General features: G+C 59.1%; 1 long non-coding RNA gene across 1 annotated transcript; it reads right to left on the reverse strand.

The window, feature by feature from the left end:
* Positions 1-1,812: 1,812 nt before the first annotated feature.
* LOC142023909 (uncharacterized) lies at positions 1,813-6,992 on the reverse strand. The gene is made up of 2 exons (XR_012648337.1): positions 6,948-6,992; positions 1,813-6,091 (listed from the first exon to the last, which is right to left on the reverse strand). It is a non-coding gene; the product is annotated as an uncharacterized LOC142023909 (long non-coding RNA).
* Between the last annotated feature and the right edge of the window lie 1,112 nt (positions 6,993-8,104).

Raw genomic sequence — 8,104 nt, forward strand, 5'->3', positions numbered from 1 at the left:
TATAGCTGTGTGTCTCCCGCATTACCCTTCTCTTCCAACTTCACGCCAGTGTCACACTTGAGCGCCGTCAGGGGCTGTCATGGAAGTGATGCCGGAGAAAGGCGAGGGTTGGAACCTCCTTCCAGGCCTTTGTGTGTATGCGTAACCGGGGTGACAGTAACAACTGCCTCCCAGACAGTCTGCTCTCACACCCTCTCCTGCCCCCTGGGAGTGGGGTGCTGTGATACCTGTTGGGTAGAGTGGGGGGATTCAGGGCAGGGATGGGGTGTGGGCTGGGGGTCAGGGGCTCGGGCCACAGGGCACTGTTCCCTCAGAGACTTTTCACCCACGAGTGGAGAGAGTTTTGTGTGCGTGTGCGTGTTCAGATGTGTGCCGCCACGGCACTGCACCCGGCAGCTACTGCCAGTGGCATTTTTACAGCAGGTGTGAGCAGACACACTCAGAAGGAATGGGGAAACCGACACTCCCCCCAAGAGAAGGGGGATCTCAGCCAGCCACACACACACGCACGCACGCGCGCGCATTGGGAGGGGAGGGCCCCAGCCCAGCCGAGCCCAGCCACACACACCCTGCCACTCCACCAGCCTGGGAGGGGCCTAAGGGCTGACCGCCCTCTGCCCCACCCCTTCCACTCTCAGCCCTGCCCCCTTCCAGGGGCATGGAGCCGGGCCTCCGCTCACCCTGCCCTGGGCCTGGCGTGGCTGTGAGCCTCCACCCCCACCCAAACGCAAAACGAGACCCCTGCAGGTTGGTGCAAAGGGAGCCCGCAGCCCTGGCTCAGGCAGGGCCTGCAGCCCAAGGAGGGGCAGCCAGACGCTCCCTGCAGCACACTTGATCAGGTGGGCAGGGACCAGACGGATGCATCCCAGCAAAGCCCCTCAGTGCAGGGAGGCAGTGGGGAACAACAGGGGCAATTCAAGCCAGAGACACAGGTGAAAAGAGCCCCTGGGCTCACGCCCCCACCCCAAATGCCTCCAGCACACAGGCCCGGTGCAGGGCCCTGCCTACACCAACCCAACTGGTGCCCCACAGCCGGCACTCACAGCCCGAACTGTGGAGCAAGGCACCAGAGCAGCTGTCACTGCCCTCTGGCAGAGCAGGAGGGGTTCACCTCGACTCACTCATGGGGCGCAGAGCCCACAGGCACTGCCAGCACCCGCTCCCCTCCGCCCCCCAAGCGTGGGACATTGCTCCAGTGGGGCGAGCCTGGGGACATATCCAGCCTTGCTTCTGTCCCAGCTGCATACGCCAGCCCCAGCGCTGGGGTGAGCTGGGTTAATCATTGCCAAGGAAGCTGACAGGCAGGTCTGCACCCAGCACTTCCAACTCCAAGGTGCAGCCTCCCAGGCAAAGTTTAAACACACAGCAAGCGAAGGACAGTGCAGGCAACGTCCGTCAGCATGCTGGGCTCCCGCCTACGCACAACAGGACTGTGAAGGCCAGCCAAATGGGGAACAGGCGATAGTTACATGGCCAGCTTGGAACCGGTGCCCTAGAGGGAAAAGCCCCATACCCACTTTCCTACTCCCAGCAGCCAGGCAATTCCCCTGCCCCAGGGATGGTCCCCAGCCAGTGCCCTTGATGTGGGGGCCTCATGTCCTGCTGTCTAGCCCCTAGGGGCCAGAAAAACCTTGCCTAGCATGGTGCCTCCTTCCCCATTCATCCTAGGACTAGACTGGAACCAGTACCCATTATTCCGTCCTGAGCTTCCCCGCCTCCGCCGAGCCCCAAACAGACCTGTGGCCTATGGGACAAAGTGGGGGTGGGGCCGGGGCAGCCAAGGAGCATCATCAAAAGAACACAAATGCTAGATTCCATTGGAATGACTTTATTCACAGCAGCACAGACACGGGGAAACACCAGAGTCATCTTAGCCCAGACAGGGCCCCAGCAACTGCTCTGCACAGGGCTGGGCACTTCTGGGCTGCGCACAGGCAGAGCCATGCCCACACCCAGGACAGGTGCTCTGTAACACACCTGTCCTCAGAGCACACCCAAGGCTTTTGCACAGTCACACCAGAGGCAGGGACAGGTCTGCTGGGAACTGCTCCCTCCCACAGCCATGTTCTACACAGAGCCACTGTCCCAACCTGGGAGCTGCACTGCAGCTTTCCTGCGATGGGGGCCAGACATGATTTACACCGCCGCTTACGACCCAGCGATGGGCGACTGTGCATTCACACTGCCTAGCAAGGCGTGAGCTGCTCTTTGGAGGCACTGGTTTCTCTAGATGACCTGGAGTGGGGAGGCAATTCAGATGAGGAACAAGAGAAGACAGATTGGCTCCTGGGTCGCCCCTTGCCGGCTATCCTGGCTCAAGGCACTTGGGTGAAGGCCACAAAAAGCTGGAGCTCTGCAGCATGACCCCATAGGACCCACGCCGTGGAACCCTACCCGCCTGCACTGTACACCCAGCATCCCCAGGAACGGCTCTTACACTGGCATCCTGCGGCACAGTTCTGGGCTGGAAACACTCGCGGGGGGAGGGGGAGGAACTGGCAGCAGGGCCCCAGGCAGTGGGAGCTTTTGGTCTGGGGGTGGGGATGTCAGGGAGGCAGTTAAAGTTGGCAGTGTGCAAAAATTAGCTCCAGTGGTCAGCAGTGAAATAGTTAAAATGCTGAGAGTTAACCTCTCATCTTTAGGTTTCAGAGCCACCACTCTGTGTGGGTGGCGCATTGAGACTTCTCAAAACAATTTTTTCAGGCTGCCTTGCAGAGTGCCCTTTCTGAGCCCCAGGAGTTTGCTTTGTAAGTCACAAAGGTAGGGTGGAACGGTGAGACTTATCAGCAAAGATCCAAACACGGATATGTCCCCAAACACGCCCAAACCAATCAACACGTATTTCCATTGACAGGACCTGACATTTACAGTTTGCTTATATCAAAGCAGCATTTTTCTTACATTGCCTACTTACTTGGTATACTCTGACAATTTGTTCTTTAACGGTTATAAACCTTTGAATTTTTGAATCTCATTGTCTACAGTCATTAAATAATTATGTCTGACCCTCCATTTTCTGATCCTCCAATAACTTCCCCTACTGTGAAAATTTAAATTAATAAAATTAAAAATATTTAAAATAAATATTGATATTACTTGTAGAGATTAAAAATCAAACTCTTGGCTACAGATGAGTTAGGACTGTCCTAGCTGGGCAAGCTCAGAGTCTGCCCAGAGGACATTGGGCATGGTACCTATGCCCTCGCACAGCACTGCTCCGAGACACAGGAGTGGCCCAGCCTGCTCTGGAGGAGTAATGAGGCAGGTCTAGTAGAGGGGCTTGGGGAGTTTTACCACAGTGTCCCGAATGCGCGCACTCTGGTACCCCCGGGCCCTGGCTGTACTAGCACCTACACAAGGCAGCTGCTGGAGCAGAGACACTCCTGCTGTACTGCAGAAATTCACCTGTGAGGTAGGTCTGAGCCAACCTGCAGCTGCTAAGACCAGTGCTGCCCAGGACTGTTGAGAAGGACAACAGTGGGGCTGGTTCAGGTTTCACACGCGAACCATTTGGCTTTGAGCAGAGCATTCGTGGCAACTGGCCGGAAAGCCACGTCTGGGGTGACACTGACAAGCTGCAGAGGGCCTGCGCAGCAATCAGCTGGCTGCAGTGCACAGGAAGGGGCGCCCCGTGTAAAGGGCAGAGGGGGGCTGCCTCATTCCCCCTTGCTCACAGAGCATTCCTCCACCCGTGCACAGGACAACACCAGGCTGCCCTCTAATTTCTTCCACCCATGGGCAGAATAGATTTTGTTCCACCACTGGGGAATGGCTGTGGGCCCTCTGCTACTCGGCTGGGCAGCACTTGAATCTCCCCTGGGTGGCCGCCCAGGCGCGCAGCTGAGGGCACACTGGACAGCACTCCAACTCCCCACAGCTCTGCCCTCAAACCACGGCTGCAGCTTGTTTTAGAAGCTCCACAAAAGCAGCAGAGCCAGTGATTTCATTACACCCTATTTCCGGCCAGCTGGCAGCCTCGGTGGGTCGGGGCCGGCAGGTCCTGCATAGCTCACTGGGGTCCAGAGGACTCCGTGCCCATTGTTCCACTCCCTGCCCCTGCCCATTTCACTCTGAAACCGCCTCTGCAGCTGGCACTAGCCCTCAGCACCACTGGCACAAAGCCCAAAAGCCATGCACTGGCCAGGCCCTGCTGCCCCATCTCCAGAGCCAGGTGGTGGTACAAGACCAAGTCCCTGCCCATGCTGCGGGGACAGCACGCCACCCAAGCCTGGAAAGTGGCTCCTGCCAGTCGTGCTTGGCCCCACTACAGAGCAAGACGAGGTGCTAGACTAGCCTCCACTTCTGGGGCGTGAGTTCAGAGAGAGCCCAGTGTGATCTCCAAGCAGCTCTGTTTGTTTGTCTGGGCGCATCTCCTTCCTTCGTCTGAAGGGCTGGCAGGATCCTCATTCCAATCAGCTTGGGAAACAGAGCTTGTACCACTCAGCCCTGTCAGTTAGGGGCCTGAGCGCTACCTACCCAGATCCACTGGCCGGGGCCTAACAGGGACACAGGGAGAGCAGAGCCAGGTGCTTTGTACCAGCGGGGCTCCTCCCCCTCCCCCTCCTGGCATATCTAGTCCAGTCTGAGCTCCTCCTGTCCCCGTGGATAACAGCAGCCACACTAGAGGGCTGTACCACGCTCACCATGACTGACTGTGGAGATGAAGCCTTGTTTGCAAGGCCATTTCCCTGCAGAAGGCGCAACAGCTTGCGAGGAAGGTGCTGCAACGTAGCCATATAGCCTCAGAGTGAGAGCACAAGACAAGCCCACCACCACTTTGTTATTTGTTTCAATAGCACCTTGGGACCCAGTATCTGCCCCCACAGGATTTGAACACTAAGCACATGGTGAAACAAACAACTGGCACAGCTAGGCAAGACCATTCGCAGCAGGTCCAGCCACAAGGCAGGGCCGTGAAAATCTGCAAGCACCTGTAGAATGCTGCTCAGGACCCTCTCCAGGCTCAGGTTCTTGCTTCTACCATGGACAAGCCCCTGGCTTGTCCTTGCTGGTTGGCGGGGGGGGTGTCAGCACAAGTGCCACTGAAGGCCTGTCACATCACAACTGTTCCCCAGCACTAGAAGTGGGAACAGGCAGTCAAGTTTCCACCACAGGGCAATGCACAAGTCACCCAGGCTTCATCAGCATGTCTTGAAGCTCCCCTGAGCCCTAGCTGATCCTGGCAGCACACCAGTGCTATGGGCCCATCACCTTGGCACCTGAGCTCATTTTCCATAGGATAAACAAGTTGTAGAAAGCTGGCCTGCAACCTGGGCAAACGGAGTCATGCCCCTCCCCGTGGCCCAGCATCCCGAGGCCAAAGGTCGCTATGATTCTCAGGAGCCTGCAAGGGACGTGGGCACCATAGTTCAGGGACTATCATCCCCAGCTCCTTGCTGCAGTTCTTCACACAGGATCTGTAAGGGGGCTGGCTCAGGCTGACAGTTCAGTGGGGCCAGCCCGTGTGAGGCAAGAGGCCAGGGTTGTGGGATTAGGAGACGACACAGCGGCATTTTCGGCAACAGGGGCAGAACTTACAGCAGCAGCAGCTGCCGCTGTGCGTGCCCAACTCTGGACTCTTGTGGTGTTTGTCTAGCTCGATGGTATACAGTGAGGCCGAGGTAGCGCCGTTCGGCCGGTTCAGGCTGGCATAAGGGTTGTACAGCGAGGACTCCTGTGGCGTAACTTTCGAACCATCCCAGCTCTCCAGCAGTGCAGGTTTGGTGGCACTGTTTGGCTGCTCTGGGGCTGGGTAAGTGGGCACAGCCCCAGGATTAACAAAGACGGTGGGCAAGGGAGACTCCTCCCCCACAAAGCGCTTAATGAAGCTGTTCTCAAACTGAGTCCGTGGGATGTTTACACTGGCATACGGGTTCTCGACAGTGATGCCACGCTCCATGGTCCCCCAACACAAGGCAAGTTACCCCGTCCTCGGTGCCAGCCCAATTGCCGTGGTACCTCCAGCCACCTGAGAAATTTCCTCCACGCTAGCAGCAAATCTGTACCACACCCCTGCACAGCGCATGCAGCCCCGGACCGAGGGGTTCAGCCCCAGCTCAGTCCTCTGCCTGGCAGCAGATCTTCCTGGCTCCTACAAGAAAGAGACTCCATTAACCCAAGAAGGAGGTTGGCACCCCGCAGCCAGGTCTGGGCAGCTCCAAAGGTGCCATGAGGGGTTCACAGCACAGGCCAGGCCACTGAGTCCCCCCCCGGCCAAACTTCAGCTAAACCTAACCCCAGCCAGAGGGGCACACGCTGGGTATGGAGGACACGGCAGGAGCTTGGAAGGGAATGTCCTGGGCCCAGCCCCAACGTGGGTACTGGGAAGGTCCCTGGGAACAGTCACAGGCTCTGCTAGCAGAGGCTCAGTGTTGTCACAGCAGTAAAATGGCCAGGCCCTGCCCTGCTCCCCCAGGCCCAAGCTGGCTTGTAATCCAGCCGGTGAAACGGTGGCCGCTCAGTGCCACTGGAGCCCTGGGCTGGCAGAGAGCGAGGGCAGCACTGCTGGTCTGGGGGGCTCTGGCCCAGCTCCCCGGTTCTCATTTCAACATGGAAATGGCCGGGCTCAGCCAGAGCAACACACGGCAGCAAAGCCGCCGGCCTCCTCCACCCCCAAGGACGCAGCTGCAAGCGCAGCTCCGCCTGCTCCCCGGGCGCTTCTGCCAGGCGGCACAAGCTGGGCGAGGCGGGAGGCAGGCAGGGCAGGGGCCAGTGCAGGGCACCCCCCTGGCAGGAGAGGCGGGCACCTGCCCCACGCCGGGCGGGCTGGACCAGCAGGGGCTGGTGTGGGCCCAGGGCCCTGAGCGGAGGGAGATGCGGGGCTGGGCCTGGGGGCAGCAGGGGATGGGGCGGCGCAGGGGTGGGGCAGAGGACGGCTGGAAGGAGAAGGGGGCCAGGGGCCGTGCGGCAGGGGAGCGGGCCGGGGGGTTGCGCTGGGGGCCGCTCACCGCCGCTCCGGCTCCGGCTCCGGCTCCGGCTCCGGCTCCTGCGGGCAGCGCCTGTGCCCCGCGCCGCAGCGGCTCCCTCCTCCCCGCGCCAGCCCCGCGCTTCCTGGGTCCGCCGGCCCGGCCCCGCCCCGCTGCCTTTGCCCCCGCCCCGGGCACCTCGGGCCGCGGCCGCCCCACGCCCGGCGCTCGCCTTGTGGCGGCCACCGGCATCTGCCGCCGGCTGGACAGAAGCAGGTCCCGGGGGCGAGGCCCTGCCTGCAGCGAGCGCCGCGTGGCGTGGCCAGGTGTGCGGCCAGGGCCCCGCCTCCCGGCCCGCACCGCCATGGTTCTCAGCGGGACTGATGCCACAGGGTGCCCTCACGAGAGATGGCTACTGCCCGCCTGCCCCGCCCCTTGGCTTCCCGAGGGTAGAGCTGCCAACCCCCCAGGGCTCAGCTGCAGTTGGCATCAGTCTCCTGGCGACCATTCCTGGAGATCTGAGTTGCCTATTTTAAGAAAATTACATTTTGTCTCTAAACCAACAAGAAGTCCTGTTGCACCCTAGAGACTAACGGATTTTTTGGAGCATAAACTTTTGTGGGCAAAGGTGCACTTCATCAGAATCTGATTAGCGTCTATAAGGAGGTAACTGGCTCTGTGGACATGGGGAAGTCAGTGGATGTGATATACCTTGACTTTGGCAAAGCTTTTGGTCCAGTCTCCCACAACATTCTTGCCCCTAAGTTAAGGCAGTATGGATTGGATACATGGACTGTAAGAGGGACAGAAAGCTGCCTTGAGGGATGGGCCCCATAGGTAGCGATCAATGACTCAATGTCTGGTTGGTGTTCGGTTTCAAGACGGGTGCCCCAAGGCTCGGTTCTGGGGCCGGTGTTCTTCAACATCTTTATTAATCATAGAATACTAGGACTGGAAGGGACCTCGAGAGTCCATCGAGTCCAGCCCCCTGCCCCAATGGCAGGACCAAGTACTATCTAAACCATCCCTGATAGACATCTGTCTAACCTGTTCTTAAATATCTCCAGCAATGGAGATTCCACAACCTCCCTTGGCAATTTATTCCACTGGTTGACCGCCCTGACAGTTAGGAACTTTTTCCTAACATCCAACCTAAACCTCCCTTGCTGCAGTTTAAGCCCGTTGCCTCTTGTTCTTTC

This window comes from Carettochelys insculpta, chromosome 21 (assembly GCF_033958435.1).
Source record: "Carettochelys insculpta isolate YL-2023 chromosome 21, ASM3395843v1, whole genome shotgun sequence".
Lineage (NCBI taxonomy): Eukaryota > Metazoa > Chordata > Testudines > Carettochelyidae > Carettochelys > Carettochelys insculpta.